The sequence below is a fragment of the Ambystoma mexicanum genome, chromosome 11, assembly GCF_040938575.1.
Source record: "Ambystoma mexicanum isolate Mex_15411 chromosome 11, UKY_AmexF1_1, whole genome shotgun sequence".
Lineage (NCBI taxonomy): Eukaryota > Metazoa > Chordata > Amphibia > Caudata > Ambystomatidae > Ambystoma > Ambystoma mexicanum.
Window position 1 is genome coordinate 270,430,527 of NC_090934.1, and position 20,548 is coordinate 270,451,074.

At 45.4% G+C, this 20,548-nt stretch overlaps 1 protein-coding gene across 5 annotated transcripts in view; it reads left to right on the forward strand.

Moving 5' to 3' along the window:
- PTPRU (protein tyrosine phosphatase receptor type U) overlaps positions 1–20,548 on the forward strand; it is a 1,238,801-nt gene that overhangs the window by 257,090 nt on the left and 961,163 nt on the right. Inside the window, exon 1 of one of the 5 annotated variants that reach the window (XM_069623019.1) lies at positions 20,073–20,345. The exons of the other annotated variants lie outside the window; for them this stretch is intronic. The gene's annotated coding sequence lies outside the window, so the exon portion shown is untranslated. Of the gene's footprint in view, positions 1–20,072; positions 20,346–20,548 lie in introns of those variants that run through there. 5 annotated transcript variants of the gene reach the window in all.

Sequence of the window (20,548 nt, forward strand, 5' to 3'; positions counted from 1 at the left end):
ATAGACTGGCAACAATGTCACCGTTCAAAGAAATGCCTTTGAAGAACAGGTACAGAAGAAGGGCTTAAAAGTTCCTGTGGTCCCAAAAAGTGTTGTGGGGGGACAGGGCCTCTTCACACTACTTTTCTTATTGTCTTTGGCACTGAACAACCTTGAGCTGGGCTTCTCGGGACTTTTTCTGCATTCAAGTCGGTGTTTAGACATTCAAGTAAATGCGATCCCACTTGTGGTCGGCCTGGAGTCGGTTCGAAGGTGCAGGCTCCTGCTGGTTCAGAGAGGCAGTCGAGTATGCAGTGAGATGATGGCTCTGTTGGTCGAGATGGCATTTGAAATGAGTTTGTTGACCCCACAATGTCGAGCCCTTGATTAGATTCGATGTGTCGAATTGACATCTTGATGTCTTGAAATACAGCAAGCAGTTTGAAGGTTATAGATGGCCTAAATCAACGCTGTTGGTCCTGTGTTGACTCGAAGTGCATCGAACATGGTTAATCCGGATCAAAGACGAGGCAGTGAAACAGGATTCCAAGCTGCTTCTGGACTTCTGGGTTGCCAGGTTCCCCAATCAAGGTGATCCATGTCAGGGGGAGTACTCTGTACCCCCACTCCAGGGATTTTGACAGGCACCTACACGGGACACATCACATCCAGTGAACAGGGTCCTGGTTCCAGTGCAGCCAGCAGAAAGCCCTTGGTCCAACAGCAGTTCGCCCCAATGTTCCCTCTGGATGATGAGGGAGCAGAGCTCTAGTCTGCCTTGGATGCCCTACTTCTTTGCGTCTAAAGCAGAGGACTTTGGGGCAGGCTGTTCTCAGAACAGAGGCCCAGTGAATCCTTCTTGTCCTTGTAGTGAATGAAGGGGTGCCACTCTCCTTATGAAGGGAAAATATGAAGGGAAAATATCACGGAAACGTGTCCAAAGATAGGACACACTAAATAAATTGTGCAATAATGCCATCTAGGGATAGATTGTTGACACAAACCTACAACTTGCTGTTGTACATAAGGACTAGCCACATAAAAACAACCCATTTGTTTTCACATACAAGCTTGGTTTGTATATGATTCATCTTCTTTCTGTCTTGTGCCTAGGTTAGGGCCTCTCGAAAAGTTTGGTTTGTAAATGGATAATCTTCTGTTTATCTTATACTTAGGTTAGGACCTCTGGAAAAGCTGTCATTGTCAAAGATACATCTCATTTCTTCCTGTTCCTTGGTTAGGGCTTATGGAAAATCATCGGTTTTAAATGTTTCATCTTCGTTCTGCCTTGTACCTAGATGCGGGCCTCTGTAATACCTTTGTAAAGGATTCATCTCCCTTTTTCATCCTTGTACCTAACTTAGGACCTCTGCAAGAAAATGGCTGTTGTGAAGGAGTTATCTCTGTGCTGCCTGTAAAGAGGCTAGGGAATCTGGAAAAGCTGTTAATGAGATGGTTTAATCTTCTGTCTGCCTTGTAATAGGGTTGAAGCTTCATCAAAACCTTAGGCTCTGAAGGATTCATCTCCTTTCTGCATATAGCTAGTTTAAGGCCTCTGCAAAAGCGTTGGGTTGTAAAGTGTTATTCTCCCTGTTTTTAACCAAAGGATCTAAGGACTCATCTTCGTGTTCACGAGCCTTTGGAATCCTAGTAAGCCTGGGCAGTCACCATGCATGAAATAAGGTAACGCAATAACACCAGGGGGCGCATATTAACAGGGAACAAATTATTGCTGGCCTTGTACGCGTGGGTGTTAATTTAGAACGTCCTGCAGGTATTTGCACTTCTCATCCTGTCTATTTGTAACAATGGGATGTCGGCATCGAGAAGCGATCCATCCCAAAATAAACTTCTCATCCTTTGGAGAAAGTGTAAAGGGATAATGAACCATCCTGCACTCACACCTCCAGCAAAAAGCATCACCAGCACAAGGCACTTCTGTGCTTTCAGGTTTTCATGCTGACATATCTGTCGGTGCTCCTGTTCCTAGGGGAACACTACCGCCAACCATGCCCATGTTGATGATCATCAGATTCTAGACATTGGTGCTGCTAGGTGGAGATTTTCAACAGGCCTGACATCAGGGCATCAGGGCATTTTAACCTTTTCAATTGAAATGGGCCACCACACCATGGAGCGGGCGAACTGTGACTAATATATATAAGCGTAATATATATCTTTAATTTCGAGTTTCAGTTCCCCTCTGGATGCCTTTCTTTGTTCTGCTGTGCAGAGGTCAGGAAACCTGTCTGCAACAACTCACCCCTTGCTCTGTTGCTTTTTTAAGGACTTGGCCACAAAATGAAACCACAAGGTGGATCTGATGATATCCACATATTTTTAAGGAGGCATCACTCTTCACAAACTAAAGGCTGTGTCACTTTAAATGTGTACTTGCTGCCCAAAAACGAACCAATATTAAAAGGTGTTACCTTATCACAGGCATATTTTACCCTGCTTTCAGCTCTTTGGTGTGGGGCAGTAAGTATACTTGGAGATTAATGAAGTTCCTGGGTTTGGGTGGGAGTCTATGTTATATAACCTCAATGATAAAACCAGGGAAATCAGCCATTGGAGATTGTATTGGGAAACATCTCCATTATAATCTATGCAAAAAACAGATGCCTCTGATGGGTTTTCCCAACAGTAGGAAAGGGGGGCCCCCAACCATTATTTGAAATGGACCCCCACAGACCACCATGCATCTTTATCCTGTGCTGGTTATCAATATTCAAAGATGAGGACAAAACATTGAACAACCTCAGACTCAGTTTATGACAGGACCGCACACACCAATTCCAAGCTTGCTCACTGATGTATGGATATTTGTGTCCTGTTGGGTGTCATGCACAAAATGGGTTGTTTTTATTGAGCCCAATGGGGAATGGGGATTTCCCGAATGGGCTCAATGGGGAATGGGCAATACCCTTTCCACCAAACCCGTGATCCGGTGCTTATAGAGCTGGTGTGTTTGGCGGTAGGGCTAATAACGCCAGCGCTATTAGCGCCGGCGTTACCGCCCAACTCGAGATGAGGCCCTGTGTCTGCTCCTTAATGTAGTTCTATGGCCGCAGCAGTCATTTTATAGCCTTGTCAGGGACAGAAAGCAATCGCCTACCATTGGGTACAAAACAGAGAGGTATTCGCAATGCATCAGAAACCGAGGTGTCTACAGTAGATGTAATAGTAAATGATGCGGACTATTGAAATAAATGGAATGATCAGACATTGACTATATTGGGATCTTGGGCTCCAGACAGGGGTGCATGGCCTTTTGAGGAAGAGAGAATCAAGGAAATACAGAAACTGTATTGAAACTGATACAATATGGATATGAATGCCTCCCCTGGGAGAGTTATTTTATAGACACATTAAACCTGCTCCCTAAAACAACGTGACAAAGGGGGTAACTAAAGTCTGAGGCCCTTTGAACAAGGTAACAAAAGATGGCGATGAGGAAGTGGCTTGAAATGGTAAAGAATCCCAGGAACATTCTATTGCAGGAACAGTTGCGCACTGTCCAGAAACAGTTATACAACTCTCGCAATTTCTCAGAAGCAGAAAACCTGTATGAATTGACAGTGTTAGTTCAGAGCCATTGAAAGGAGGCTGCAGACGAAGATGGGGAGCAAAAGCAATAGAACTGTTGCAGGTAGAACTTTCAATTAAAACAAATCAAAGGAAAACAGTGGAATGCTGTTCAGTCTTGGAAATGATTCAATCCTCTAACTCAAGAGTTAAAAAAATAAAATCATGTGTTTCTGAACACAAGTGGCAATGGTTGCAAAGCTGAAACTTATGTTGAGGCGGGACAGTGTTGGTTTGAGGATGCCACTTGCTCCTCCTGCAAGCCTACACTGCCGGAGTGCTGCCATCTATGCACGCATGTATGGCATTCATGAAGCAGAAAGCGAGCTGGGAAGCAATGGAGCGCTGCACGTGTGGGACATGAATAATTTGGAATTATCACTGGCAACTGGATGGGTTGCGTCATAAGGTGCTTAAGCAGTCTGCGGCAGAACAGCCCATGAACTGCCTGATAATTCATATATTTACCAGCACGGGGCATGCACAACACGCCTCACTTGCTGAGAGGATACCATTTCGAATCTATTAAGTATGAACACTCATACATACAGGGTTTTAGAGCCACTGTAACCCCAAGTTGGTCTCCAGCTGTTTACACATAGTCCGCAAAAGTATTGTGCGTTCTCTATAAGTGAATTTTTGCTCAAATCTTAGAACTATTAACTCGCCTAGTTGGTTGCCAGACTAAACCCTTGCACTTGTTCAACATTCATGCCAGTCTCGTGCGTTTTTCTCCGTAAATCCATTTTTGTTCCTTAAACAAAGCAGTTTTTCAATGTTACCTCCCCTTCGGTTCAGTGACAAACAACCGTCTGGGGGTTGTCGTCCTTCTCCATAGGCTCTGTACTATCCTTCCTGCGCAAATTGGAGTTATCTTTCTAGCTGTCATCTCTATATGTAAAGATAGGCATTTCATTGCATATATGAGATGTTTCGTTTGTCAGTTCGAGACATTTCTCAATTCCCATGTAATCTCATTATGACTGAACATTTTGGTAACTCATATGTATTTACAGTTTACACATCACCCGCATGGGTAATGCCCGAACAAAGGTTGCATATTCAAGGCTGTTGGTCCTGTCCTTTCTTTTTTCAGAATCTGATAAGTTTGTACCAATGTTTGTTTTATTTCCTTATCACTGATAATCCGGAAATTAAATTCCTTTATTACAATGGGATAACTTGATAGACGCAGTGGATTCTTATTATGTCCTGGTAAAATATTGGGTAAATTACCTGGCTACAGATTTCCTTTGCGTATTCCTTGGTATCCATCATTCAAGGTTATTCCCCCATCCTTATCCGTGGCTTGATTGTAAATTCTGTCACATGTCTAAAACCACATGATACCTTCCTTTCTGTTCTTGATATGTTGCTTTCAAAATGCACATTTTTTCTTTCCATCTTATAAACTTTGCGCATTATCACTTTCTCAGACGCCAATAATTCTGTATCAACCAATGTAATTACAGGTGATAAATAGATCTAAGTGTGACAACTTTCGTGGCACCAGTGGTCCAGGGATTAATATCGGTTTCTTAGCCATCAATCAGCCCCACACCTCTAGTATACCAGAAGGGATCCGAACAGATTGGAAACACATGCAAATTATTAACCTCCTTGTCCAATTTTGGTAACGTGGATGGAAAGGCAGGCTTATCTCTGCAAGGTCGTGGATCGTCGGTCAGTAGCAACTCAGTGAAAATCAGTTATTACCCAATGATAAAAGGAACTGTCCAGTGAAGGTTGTATAACAATATCTACTTTATTATTATCACACAGACAGTTCTAGAACACCATAGAATACAACCCATCCTGTAAACGAATGCAGACGACACACAGTTTCAAGAAGAAAAAAGGATGCACTCTGGATACTGACAAGGGTGTAGTTGGTAAAGTAATTAATCACAATAGTTCAAGGATACTTGGTTTCAGCACAAAGGGAGCAATGTGTCGTGAAATGTCACAAGGGGGCTTCAGAGAAAGAGCAGGGGGACAGCACTGTGTGCTTGTAGAAGTTCTTGGTTCTCTACAGGGTTCAGTTGTTATCAGGGCACTTTGCAGCTCCTGCAACATAGTTCAAGATGGTTGCGGGTATCAGGCAGAAGGCAGTTGGGCTAGTGAGGCTGGATGGATTCCTGCAGGCTGGCCTACACAGCGGTTCGGGGTCATGAATCATTATCTCAGTGCTGGTTGGCGGGTCTGAAGCACTGGTCAACGTTAGCGACTGCGCCTGACAACAGTCAGCCGTGCAGTCTGTTGCAGCTCGAGGGGCTCGACTGGCTCAAAAATGTCCTTTAAGGTGAACACTGGTTGATGCTTGTCGATTCACTTTTCCTAGCTTCTTCACTGGGCTCCTGTTGTCCTTTAAGGTGGACGGTCCAAAGATGAGGACAGTGTTGCAGGCAACGGCCTTGTCCTTGGTTTGGTTCAGAGACTCTATGGCACTGCCCACCTTAGAAGCTTGCTTGCAGAGGCTACCAAGGCATGCTGTGTGCTAGCTGGGTACCGGTTCTGGAGCTTCTGAAGTATCCTCTAGATTCAGTATCTCCCTCTGTTTCCCTGGGGGTTGTTTAGGGGAGTGATCTTGCTTCCCACTTTGGAAATCCTGTCCCTCTGTCACTGGCGGAAGCTGTAAGGCAGACTGTAACTTCAGCCAGGGTCCAAGTGAGTTGTTCTTGTTACTCCATGCAAAGTCTTCAGATGATCTTCCGAAAGAGGGCCTCAACCAACTTTTAAAACCAAATGGGCTCCAGTGATCGTTGTAGGCTAAACCTACCTTAATAAACCGATTCTGGGTCCGCATTAGCAATCTCCTGTATGTGTTAGATCATAACCACAGTGCTTTTCAACAGTGAAGGTAAAGGGGTGAAAACATGTAATACTAAGTCCCACCCATCTTGCTGTCTGTTGTGGATCAAGGGTCTCTCTGGCTTATTGTGATCTCTGTGGTTCCTGATTAAAGCAGCAGGTTTCCCTTATAGCTACTCCGAGACCAGACATTCAGTCGCCACCAAACCACATACTCGTACCTTCTGAATGGGGTCCCCCTGCATGAATGACTACTGTAAATACATAGTTCCATACATGAGAGGTCACTGTCCTTGATACTGAGAGGCGGGAGCTGGCCTCAGGTTGACACAGTGCATATCAAAGGTTTTTGGGGTTTTCCTGTCTTCTGTTTGTCCTGTGACTAGGCCTCCCGTGGGCCTGTTTGAATTAACTGTGATTAGTATGCAAAGCTGCCACCAGCAGCTAACATAGGACAGGGTGGATCCATGGAGCCTTTGTTAGTTAATTAGGCTGGCAATGGAAGGAGGATGCTTTTGCCTTCCCACTTCTTGAGATATCTTGATGTACTCTCGGCTGTCATATCCCAACTAACTATGACAGGCGGGACAGTGCCTGTAGACTGTGTCCACCCAGACTTTATGGGTCTATGGGTATGTCATGTGGTGAGCATAGGAAACGTGTGCGGATTAGCCCCACACATTTTCCAGAGGTTGATCTGCATCATTGAATTATATATATTTTCTTAATAAAAAGCTCAGGCGAGCGCATACCCCTCATGCGGATGGTCGAATTCCTCACAACAAGATATTTTAAATCAAGAAAAAATACCAATCTTTAATCTATAATCATGTTCTAACCAGTGATGATGAAGTGAATTTCATTGGCAAAGGAGTGTGTTTTGTTCCCAATAAGGTTAACTTTCTTCAATTAATAATTTAACTTAATGTGCTTTTTAGATGTATTTGATTAATAAATGTTTAAGAATTCTGAAGGTACTACTGGACTGAGAGTAAAATCAAGTTTCACACCCCAATCAACAGTGACAGTTAACTGCTTTTAACATTGAAGCTTCATCCAAAGAGTTTCTTCTGTATAAAAAAAGTTGGATGCCCCCACACCAGTCAGTGTGCCCCGTCCCCCACAGTCTCGGAAGTTACCCCCTCTCCGAGTCCCAATATATGAAGGGTTAGCCCCCTACCCCTATGACGTTGTCTATTTGCATCCCAGCTACCCATGGAAACGTACTTGCTTCATTGTGTGGGCAAGTCTGTAATCCTTTCACGCTTTGAGATCCTCCTTGGTCTGCCTGAACGTAGAACATAGAAAGCCCCCTCCCTCCCCTCCTCCACCACGTCTGCCTCGGGAAGGCGGCACGGCTTCGGGGCCCTTCCCTTTCCCGTCCCTTTCCAGAGCGACCCACTTCATTTTCCGCTTCAATGAGCAACACAAAACTCCCGTTAACCCTTTTTCTCATGCAGCAAAATGCATCCCTCCAGGCAGGCGGCAAAATGAATCACGCCAGCGTCGTGAGTTACATTTGGTTTATTTAAAAAAACAATACACGGAAATAGATTTGCAGTTCGGGGTTGTATTTGCAGGCGGGGCTGGGAAACGCGATTTCGTTTATCTGCCGTAAGTGGACGTGTTTCTTGCTCCACTTAAGCACTCCAGGCCTATTTTCGTGAAGAGGAGCCAAGGAGCTGCCATGGAAGACAGGCACTAAATTAGGTTAAATGCAAATGATATGATTTGCATATCGCTGTATGCGAGAAGCTATCTATAGGCGGAGGTGTGGCGGGGCGAGCCTGGGAGGCGTCCAGGATGTCCCTGGCCAAATGTAGAGGCCGCATTCATGAGACTGGGGAAGAGCCCAGGACATCTGTGCTGACGGTCAAACTGTGGTCCCCTTGGCTTCCGGGAAGGAACACATCACATGCTTAGCACAGCCTTGTAGTTTCTAGTATAAGAAGGCTTTAATAGAGCCTGCGTCATGCACTGGTCACTGATCTGTCATATTTATTTATTTATTAGCATTTGTATAGCGCACTTGCAGCCCAGAGCCATCGAGGCGCTGTTACATGAATATTTAGCAGAGTTTTTAGATTAGGTTGGTTTACATATGTTATGGCTATGCCTCCTCAGAGACTGACAGGCCTTATGTAAATGACGGAGGTCGAGTCAGGCCTGGCAAGTGCTTGACTCTGGACCAGCCCTCCTGTTTTTTGTCTCACCAGCCTGCCCTGAAAGCCTCACTTTAGCCCAGTCCCCACTAGGCGCCCCCAGCATGGTTATGGAACCTTTCACCTCTGAGTCATAGTTTCAGACCCGATGCAGGTCAGTAGGTATCACAATGTGTGTATATCTGACACACTGTGTGCAATAAGCTCAATGTCACATGGGGCTGCTATGGACATCCAGCAGGCCCCATGGTGCTTTGGACACCAGCACCATTGGGAGTGGGAGCACAGCACGCCATGCCCTTGACCATGTCTACCTCTGCCACCGCACTGGCACGAGGATCCCACAGCATCAGGGCAGGCAGGCCTGTGCCTCCACGTGTAGGCCTGTGGGCATACATAAATGAGACACAGACTCAGTCGTTCCTCTTGGGAGTCTGCAGCCGTTCTGGTGCATGTGTCTACAGAGACTGCTTTTATTAGATTGGGCCATGACATGTTAAAAGGGCAATACACACGGGAAAGACACATTCCCTTAAAAGCGCAACACACTTGGGAGGGTCACCGACCACACTGGAGAGTCTAGGTGCTTGCATCACACAAATCACACCTCTGTAATTAGTAGCTGAGAGGCCCACAATTGAATGGGAGTGGCATCTTATTAAGACCCTCTCAGCTGCCTGAAAGTTGCTTTGCAATGGAATACTCCAGAGAGGTGTGTCATTGTTATGCAGGAGGGCGTAGGCCTTGCTAAACATGCGTTTTGATCTCTGCCTCAGCCACACATACTTTCAGAGACAGAGCCTGTTAAAGTCTTTTGTGCACACACTGTGTTTCTGGTGACACACATCTATGTGCGACCCCCGCTTAGTGCTGTCCCTGTGCAGCAGAAACACTCTGACAATCCAGCCTAGACTGGGTGAGCTGGTGTACCCAGCGTAGACTGGTGGGCCCTGTGTAGTACTAGTTACCTGTGTAGTGTCCTGTGTAGTACCCGTTTCCTGGGTTCATCTCTTGGGTATCTTGGACCTTCTGGGTCCTTGGTAAAATGGATCGGTCGCTTGTACAGCAATATTGATAAGATTCTAGCATGGGTGCTTAGGGAGTGATAAACCCACACTCTACTGCAGTGCTACCTGCGCAGCTTCATTGGCCTGATCCTTCCCACACTTGCTGTGACACTTTTGTACCCATGCACTGTTGTAGCTGGGCCTGCAGAGCTGGATTGAATGCATCCTTCGCACTTGCTGTGACGTCATACTACATTGCAATAGTGAAAAACCTATCAAGGGTTGGGATTGGTTTAAGGGAAACATCTAGATATAAACTTCTATATGTGCTAGGATTGTTATTGGCTGTCCGATATCAGGTGGACAACTTATGCCCATCTCTTAAAACATGTAATTTCAGAAACATTAGATACAGTTTCCCATTGGTCTTACATGCTATAAGGTCCTTCGATATACGGACCAATAGAATTGGTTGGCACGCTTGTGCATTGTCTGGAACATTCAGTTCATTTAGCAGCGCGTAAGCCCAGACCCAGGTGCAGGGAGATAGAACATGAAGCTACCTCACTACCCCGTTAGCCCAGCATCTCTCATCTCCCATGCCTTCTGCCATGAAATTGTCCTTGTACTTGGCCTTGCAGAGTATTCTCGTCTTTGGGAATGCACGGGAGTGAGGGCACTCGCTATCTTGTCTGGAACTCCAAGTTCAAACTCTATTTCCATCCTTCGCTAACGTGACAGGAGACTGCGATCTGGACCATGTTACAGCTTTTAAATGCTGTAAATTAACTCAAACTTGGCATACACTGCGTTCTATCGTGCACCTATTGTAAGAAGATTTGAAGATGAAGTGGCAAGCATCATCCACACCGCAGCCAGCCCTTTCGAAGTGCCAGGTACGTTCACGCCAAAATATGTGATGTATGATGAACAGATAAACCAGAAGAGAGCCGCAGCTGGGCTCTGTCCAGTGCCTATAAGAGTAACAGCACGTATTGAAGTACCAACACCTAAGAAAACCTGGACAGTAAGGTACCCATTGAGAAAAATATATCTACAGGCAAGACGAAATGACGGCTGTCAGAATAAACCCGGAGAAGCTAAGGAGATAATAAAGGAAGACGAATGGTGACATGACAAGAAATCGGACTGACGTACACATAGAAGATATAATGACCTAAGAATACTGACAAGAAGACGAGATACCATGGATAAGTGACATCTTGAGCCTAAAATGAAGAAATTGATGTCAAGATGCAGAAACGTTTGCCATATGCACAATGAAGATATTAAGTTAGTTCAAACTTGTACAGATGCAAGAACCTGCAAGAAGCAAAGAAATCGTGATGCTTGCTTATTCTTAGTAGTACAATAGATTGCGGCAAGCGCCAACTATACATATATATACCTCAAAAGCACTTTATAGATGAGTGTAAATCCACTACGCACATGAGCAGAATTGAACAAAGGTTACTAAAGGTCTCGAGAGGAGATTGCTGCAGCAAACAAATCGAGAATTAAGAAGGAGAGAAACGCAGCTGAAGGTAACCATGCCGAGAAGCCACGGTTGTATCAGGCTGGAAGAGGCCAACAGTGTATACAATTAAAGAGAAAAAGAACAGAGTATCCTGTTCAGAAAGGTCAAGATAAGCCACAGATGGTAGAAGACTGGCAGAATTAAATCAAATAAAGGAAAATGCATGAAGAAGAGGCCGATTTCACGGTGTCTGAATCATGTGACAAGGCAGGCAGGAAGGGATGAGACTTTCACACCTACGCATGGATCCCTGCCATACCCATACTCTTTAATTTTCTCAGACCAAGAGCAGACTCGAGGCCAAACTACGAAGAAATAATTGACACATGCCCACTGAGGTGATGAATGATTGTAACATAATTGGAGGGAAGCTGGGGTGCAGACTAACTCCCTGCACCTGACTGGCTATTTTGCATGCTGCTAGGCGCAAGTGGAAAAGTATGAGTGGGGTTGATGCCAACCCAGTCATAGTGGACCGTGTAATCCTATAATGAGTAGAACCAGTGAGACGTCGTACTTTTAGTGACGTTTATAGTGGCCATTTTGAAGGAAGGGCTTACTTGCCCCACCTGACATTGATTATCCAATCCCCTCTCCCTGTTACCACCTACAGTTATAGAACCTATGTTAAAGTTACCTTCCTATAACCAATCACTTGCATGTTAGGTTTTTAAGATTGCGTGTCAGTGATGACGAGATGTTGATATAAATGCTGTGTTTTTTCTGAAATTAAGTGGAGTTGAAGCAAGAAGGAAGATCGAGCTGTTGCTGATGTTCATTGAACTCCCTGTTTTTTGTACTTGTCATTAAACGGACTCCCTTTGCCAAACTATTGAGTTCTCATAATTATTTAGTGCAAGAGTACAAATCTGCATCCCCATCTATCTCAAGGGTGCTGATACTCATCTTAAAGGGCTATTTGGAGACCCCCAGTCTTATGGGCCGGCTGGGGTCCATCCAGTTCAGATTCATCCTCTGCACACTCATTCTTCTTCAGAGTAGATAGCTGACCTTGATTTCTAGGATCTTGACTTCAGGCCAGACAGCCTTGCCACGCAGATCCATGAACCTATTCTGCTGCAACACAGTTTTCCATTTTCCCTTCGTGGTTTCCTTTCTTACTTAATTCATGATACTGATGTCCAGTTTCTGCACAATGGCGGCTTTGCCTACATTCCAGTCACTACTCATAGCTAGCCTCTATGATGCCTTGATCTACCTTGTGGTTCAGCGTCTGTATATTAATTGCACTTTTGTTTTCTGCCGCACTTTGTACATGTGTACATTTCTTCTTTTAAATTTGAGAGTTTACTCGGTTCTTTACTTCACCATTAGTTTACTCAGGATCCAAACATTATCTTCAGTCAATATCTCAAGATGTCGTGCACACTTCCTTATGATGTCATCCATCATTTGCATAGCTCTTACTCATATTCCTTCAAGGAGTTCCTCCTACAGGTTGATGTCACTTCGAGGGTACATTCAATAGGGTTGTCTCAATGGGTATCTCCTTCCAAAAACTCACTGCAGTATTGGTACAATAGCTGGTGTCAGGCAAGACACAGATTCATGTCTCCAAAACAGGGGGTGGGGGGGTACGGTGGCAGGATCTCCTGCAGATGTATACAGATGCTCCTCTACAACTGCAAGTTCCAGAATGCAAAGAAAACAAGCATTGGCAAGGCGAATAGTTGGGACTTTTGTGTAGGCATTGGAAAGGCACTTGCTAGGCACTGCTTCAGTGGTATTAACTGGTCATTGAAGGTAGCAGTAGCTGGGCATGTAATGGCAGTGACTGGCAAATGCCTAACACTTATAGACAAGCAAAACTGTTGGCTTTGCCAATTCTAGTATTTAACAGGACTTCAGTGAAATTCATGCGTAGTGCTTATAAATCGAGAAGACAGACACCCGTTAAGACTTTTTTATTATACCAGTAACATGTTTACTGCCCCAATTAAGTAATTCGCTCTGAGAAGACTGCTTTGCAAAAACACTGGCAGGCATTGTTGAGTGCAAAACTTGATGGTAAAGCTTGATTAAAGCGAGCTCAAAGAATTCCCATGAGGAGTTGTTTTTGGCGGACAGGGGCAGGGTCATTTTGTGAATGGCCATACGTATTAGCATTGCCATGGGCAGTCACTGGGTGGTCAAGTAGCCAAACAACACCTTGAAGCTTTGTGTCCCTCGAATGCCATTTCTCCCTGTTTGTACTCTAATTCAATAGTTTCGGCTTGTAGGTGGTGCTGCCACCACCTAATAGCCCAAACTATAAATAGAGCTGGGTGAGCATCTCCCGAATGACATGGGCCATGTTGGCATTTAGCTGCCTATACATTATTTTAGGTGTGATGCGGCCCAGATTGAAGATGAAGCAAACACAAATAGCACCCAAAGTAATTGTGATACGATTGTCTGTGGCCCAAAATAACCTTGGTTCAGCATACTGGCACGTGGAAACACCATTTTGTTGTATAGGTGCCTAACAAATGCTCAGTAAATAAATACATAAATAAATACTTACACTGCATACTTACACAGTAGGCCAGATTGGGAACTTTTTCAGGGACAGGAACACAAGTGTGAACTGCTTTCTGAACCTGATACACCTAATGTTCCCAACCTTGATAAGCTATTGGGACTGAAAAGCGGATGTGCTTGGCCTGCAGAGTTGGAGGCACAAGACACAAAAAGGAGAACTTAGAGATATGGGGGTAAGTTTTAAGTTTCACCAAACCCCATGATTTTATTGCTGCCACTCTGATACCAACCTCGGCCAGAGTTGGGTTCACGTGTCTCAAGTTGCCATCTTTGCTGGAGCACGCAGCAAGCAGCAGAGTATTCCAAATTAGGAGTTTCTGAGATTGATGTTACCACTGTGTGGACAGGATCTAGGTTGGAAGGGATTAAAGTGGAAGTGGTAGCGTGCATGTTCATTGTGGAAACCGCATTTTCCCCGGCATGCTCAATTTGCCTTGATGATGACACGATCCAGATCCCATCTAAAAGAAATTCAGGGTGCCAGGTACTCAGTCCCGATATTCCAGATATATAAGGCATACAAAAAGCAAATCGACTCAGGGACAAAAAGTGTCTATGAACCTGTGTAATTCATTAAGGAGGAACCTATCCGTAGACACAATAATTGGTTATTCACTTTGTTTGCCACACTTCCCTGCAGCCACTCCAAGCTCCCAGGTAAGCGCTCTGCCGTGTGCCCACACCCAATTCCGCCCTTCCTGCTCCCTCCTGCCTGCCTCCTAAGCTTGGACTGGTCTATGAGTTTAAACACGTGACCAGAAAAGTGCTTTTCCTTTCAGAGGGCTAGTTTGACCCCATTTGCTGCATTTCCCTGCAACCACAACAAGCTCCCGAGTAAGCACCCTGCTGTGTGTCCATGCGGTGTACTTTTTGTGCTTTCACATGTTTAGTCTCCTTTTCTCCCATTTCCTTTCCCACAAAAGCCCCATCGCAATTCCACCCTCACCTCTACCCCTTGCCCAGCTTCTAATCTCGGATTGGTCTGTATGTTTAAACAGGTGACTGGAAAATCCTCCTTCAGAGGTTCTGCCAGGGCAGCCTTGCCCGGGCAGCCAGCAAATGGCTACAGCAAAAGGCAGCTCCCTTCTGGGCAGCTCCAGTTTCCCGTTTACCCTGTTCACGCTGGATGCCTGATGGGGCATCCTTAATTCACTACCAAGTAAGGTGGTATGGCGGGGGGCACAGCCATTACTGCACTCTGGTAAAACCTTGACACTTCTGCATTACTACCACCTGCTCCAAACATGATGTTAATCTCTGCTGCACCCTCTCTAGTTAGCCATTGTATTGCACACAGAAGGTTTGTGAAGTTAGCCGATAAGCTGCACTCAAAGAATTGGATAGTTACTCAAGGTCTTGCACTTTAAGGAAATTCAGGGGTGGGTAGCATATTGCAATTAGAAGGGTTTGGGGCTGGCAATGTATTGTACCTAGAAGGGATTTTGGGGCTGGCAATGTATTGCACTTAGAAGATTTATGAGGGTTGCTAACACACTGCAGTTGGATGAATTGCAAAGATAGCCAACATGTTGTACTGAGAAGATTTATAAGGGTTGCTAACACACTGCATTAGATGAATTGTGAAGATACCCAATGTATTGCACTTAGAAGATGTTATGAGGGTTGCTAATACACTGCACTTTGATGAATTGGGAAGATAGCTAGTGAGTTGCACTAAGAATATTTTAAGGGATGTCAAAATATTGCACTTAGAAGATTTGAGGGTAGCCAATGTGTTGCGCTTGGAAGATTCTTTGAGGATGGCCAATTTATTGCACTTAGTGGATTTGAGGGTCATCAATGTATTGCAATTGGAAGATTTTGAGGGTAGTCAAAAAATTGCACTTATAAAAGCTTTAAGGGTAGCCTTGTTGTAGTCAGTACTTCCTAGTATATTCTACAGCGAAAGGTAAAATACAAATCTCAGAGGAGACTGGATGACTTGGATCACTCAGCAACACCAAAGGAAAAGCTACTATTGAGCCTCAAGGTATGTAGTGAAGCACCACTTCAGTGGACACTAGCCACAGGCATGGCCACCCACTTGCACGCATTCACCTCCATACACCAGACTAATACATGAAGCACAACATGCCATCAGAATGCAGCTACAACCTATGACAAAAATGTGGTCTAGCTGGACACATAACAAGTCTCTTGCCCTTGCGCACTCTCTTGACCACTTCCCAGATTCCATCCACATGCCTGAACATCATGGGTAGCTTTCTGGGGCACGACCAGCCCACCCAACTCCCTATCTCAGCCTAATGTTCACACACATTCTAGTCTTTCTGACAATTTCCCATACAGTGGACTCTGGTCCCAGAGTGCGTTGAGGCTATACTAATGGGATAAAGGCGCTATATAAATGACAAACTACTATGCATGCCAAATACAAAAGTCAGACACCACACGTTGCCTTCCTAGTAACAACTCTTTCAGATTTATTTATTCCATGAGAAAGATTATTTTATAACATCTTTTCCAAAAATATATTATTTTAGTATAACACAGACCAGGAATGTCTCATAGAGCAGTTAGTATGGGCAGCACCATAGAGATACATATTGCATAAAACATTCATTTATAACATGTGCAGGATTTAATACATGCATCTTCGTGTTGGCATCACTATTCTTTTTTACATTGTTAAAATCAAGGGACACTATTTTTGCCCATTTGTTTTCAAACAGTAAAACAACAATCGGTGCACTCTTTGTTGCCTCGTGTGGACATAACCTGAATTACACAGCGTGGGTATGTTTCTCCGCTAACGTTCTTCCCCTGCCTGCAACCCTCTGTACAGCCTCTCTTTATATCATTCCAAGTACAGTCTTAGTAGTCTACTCTTCTAGTTTTCTTCATATTACTGTCTTTGTGAATTGCCGCAAATGCAGTTGCTTTTTTGCTTATGCCCTATTACTGAATGCTGTACAGCGCTCCATTGCTTCATAGCTGTGTTTCTGCAATATGCAAACACTTGGACGTGCCTGTATGGTGACCAGGTTGAGTTCATGCGTGAATGCCCTGTGCCAGAGGGGTTGCTAGGGGGGGCTGAGGGGGATATAGCCCTGGGTCTTTTGGTTGTAGCCCTGTATAGAAGTTCAGGGGTTACACCAAAAAAGGTTAGCTAGCCCCCAGTCCCGACAGTCCTAAAATTGGCATAGCCCGGATCTTTTCCAGACCTAGCAACACCCCTGCCCTGTGCTTTGAGGTTATGCTGAAGTGTGCTGTGCATTGCGTGTTTCTGCATACATGGTGACCAGTCCCATTGCATTTGGGACATATAAGTTCAGTCATACTATGCATTCTGGGACTTGTAGACCTGGAGTGCCCCATTTTAAATCAACAACTACAGTTCCCATAATAAAAAGAAAACCAGAACTGGTCAAACCACTCCCAAATGGAGTGGGACTTGATGGCATAGTTTTTCAGTGTTGCAGTGGGCAGGGATGCGATGCTAGGTATCAGCTCTGCCTTCATTTCAAAAATAAAAATCCAGAGAGTTACACTACCTGATGCCATTTGCACCTAAGACTCTACCCACATGTTAAAAAAAAGAAGCCAAACACTACCCTGTGAAGCCAGATAGGGTGGAATGTGGACACAAAACTGCGCCCACGCCTCCATGTGATTGGCCACTAGCGATCTGTGTGTAGTCAATCACATGGAGGCAAGGGCGGTGTTGCTGAGACTGCTGGAAATCCCAGAGACTCAGGTCTCTTCCTTAGAGACCCAGAGAAGAGCGTAAAAACCGGGAGTCTCCAGGATAAACCCAGAGAGTAGGAAGGTCTTTATTAGTGTGAGGGGCAGGGCCGGCACAGGGGCACACACAATAGTGTGCATCCGGGAGCACAGCATCGTCCCTTAAGCCTTGCCCTGGTCTTCGTTCACAGTCGCTCCTGGCACCTGGGAGAGTGAGGGCTTGGAGGGAGTAGCAGGGGACTTTCTCGGCCAGGCCTGGCTTCTTTCACAATGAAAGCACACATCAAAAGAGGGCAGGACGTTCGCTCTCCTGTGTGTTTACATTGTGCATGAACCTATGGTGGGCAGAGAAGTGTCACAATCTAAGCCATTGCAGTTTCAGAAATAAGGCCTATGGCCGTTCTTATGCAAGGCCACACACAGCTTCCTGGACTGGGCTGTCCACAGTATTTTAATGACCCGCAATTGCACCTTTCTCCTATCACCAGGAGGCCCTCTATTTGTCACTGATGGGCTCATTGCTCCTCTAAGGATTATTTCATTGTAAGGTTGCTATAATATGAAATATGGGTATTTTATAAGTAAATTATCTTAGCTCTTCGTTTGTTTTTTTTCCACCATTTGGATTCTGGGACTTGTAGTTGTTTCTCCCGTTTGAAATGTAGGAAAACTTGAAGTCCTAGAATTCCAGGGAAAATCGGGACTGGGTGGCATTCTTTACATAGCCGTGGGAGCCTTGACAGCTTTGCTCTACAAGACATTACTGTAGGCCTTGAAATCCAAACTTTAACTTTGTGTCAAGTGGAGCTTAGAAGATATGTTTTCAAGTGGTTAAACTGTGCATTGGTTAAAATCCCTGATTCACTGTGTGTGATCTTGTGCAAATAATGTAACCCCTTGTAGTATAGAGCAGCAGAGTCATCATTAATTTTGTTCTCATTTAGCTGCCAATGACCAAAGTGGCATGGGCCATCCAGAGTACTGTCCAACAGGAGAATTAGCACACAACACATGCTGCACGGGAGACAAAGAACATTGTGCACAACACAGCACGTGCTGCCGAGTGCACTCAACTTGGCAAAAGCAGGAGGTCATACATATACTGAACAGGTCAGATTGCCCAGAAAGGCCATTATTCGCAAGGCACACAACAGATACTTGAAGTAACTGACCGGCAATCGCAATTTGAGCATAAACTGTAAGGGCCCGATTCATGGAAATGTGTGCAGAAATCCCGCAAGTGCGGCGCGTCGAGAAGTACACTGCACAAGCCTGCAAGCCGAATAAAATATGTGTGCCCCGCATATTCATGGAATTTACTGCGCATAGTAACCGGGAATCGCAAGTCTTGGCCGGAAACCCGCCCTGATAAGCATAAACAGCCAGAACAGCTTCCTTTGGGCACTCCTCCAGGCACAAATACACACACCCTTCAAACAGTGTGTAGGGACCCCAACAAGCAGGCCTCTGTCTCGGGGACCCTGTGCAGGGTCCCACGTAAATGTTGCCGGCACCCCGACAACATGCATATGATCATTTATAACTCTGGAAATCTGTGTGCGAACCCCCGTAAACCGTTCCTGCACCCGCTACACTGCTTACATGCACCCCTAATTTAGATCCAAACCCCAGTTGCATACACGCACAACTAAATCCAACATGCAAACCCACCTCTGTGCTGCGAATCCTATGCGCAAGTGTACTTACTCCTGCCTTCGGGTGGCGTAGTGATTGAGGGATTAGTGTGGTCATTTCTCTGCCGAGAGGCTGTGAGGGTGGTTCCTTGAATACATGTCGTTTGGCGCAAATTTGGGCATGTGAGGGACTACCTGCAGGCCGTCCCTCGTAACACCCATTTTTTCACATCTTCTTCCCCATTTTCTCTGTTCCGTCCCTTTCCCAGCCCTCTGCGCAAGCCACACCCAGGCTCTGTGTGATCTCTCACGCGAGGCGCTCGACGGCTCGCACTGATGTTCCGGGCCTGCACGAACTCCACGCAAGTCTCAAGAAAGTCCAGCGCAGTCGGTTCCATGAATCGACAAACGTAGATTTGCATGCACTTTCTCACGCATGTCCCCTATTTCCAAGGCAAACAATTCCATGAATCGTCCCCTAAATTTGTAACATATTTTGAATATGGATTTTATTCTTCCACAGCAAGGCCATTTGAGTAGACTTGTCCCAAGAGATGTGTTGTGAATATAAACGATACATTTTAACATTTAAAAAACGAGTTTCATGTTTTAAAAAAAACAATAAAAAACTTAAGGAAAAAATTGTTCCTTTCCTTAGAAGGGGTAATGATATTGTATGTTACTACTGGGTAGACTGGCATTTTGGGACTGCCAGTCTAGCCCTTTCTTACTGTGGCATGACTTTTAATGTACCCATTGTCGCTTGTTTTTTACAGGCTTGTGGATCAGAACAGTGTGGGAGGAACCCAAAAATCTCGTACAGGGTGCTGGGAGACATGGGGCAGGCACCGGTGAGGGGACTAAGGTTACTTGGTCGTTGTAGCATAGATGTGAAGGGTGGTGTGCCCACAGTGGGGGGGTCACACTCTGCTGCATGGAGCTCTGCACAGTGACCCCCGCCTGGTCCCACCTTATGTGTGATGGAGGGAGGATGGATTCACCAGCCTGTTGTGGGGCCCAATTAACAGCAAATCCCCTGCCTCATTATTGGTCGGTGGTGATCCCGGAAGAGAAAACTGTCTGTTTCCTAGGGAGCGGTGGTTCACAACAGCGTCTCGGTGCCATCGGAGCTCCCTTGCAGCGCAGACTGTCAATGCAGACTCCTGACAAGGGCTCCCTGATCCCAGGCACCCCTGTAAATGTCACCCGCTTGCTGTTACTTGCAGCTAATCAGCTCGCCTGGCTGCTGGCTGCAGTAATAAGGGTTTCTAATGCGCCGGGGGTGGGGCCTCGCGCTCGGGGGGACCTAGGAGGCAATTACGTTCTCGCTTGTATGAATATGACGCGTGCCTATAATTCTTGCACGGAGAGATATAATCAGGTAAGTCATGGGTGTTTATTTAATCAAGTAATGCGGCGCAGGGGTGGGGGTTATCGACCCCATGGAGGGTCTTTTTTTCAGCAGGAGGTGCTAAAATAGGGAGTGGGAGGGATCAATATTATTTGTGTAATGGACTCGCAGGGTGTGGGGGGGGGGCGGCCTCCACAGGACACAAATGAGGTGCATTGGCAAAGCTGTGTGTC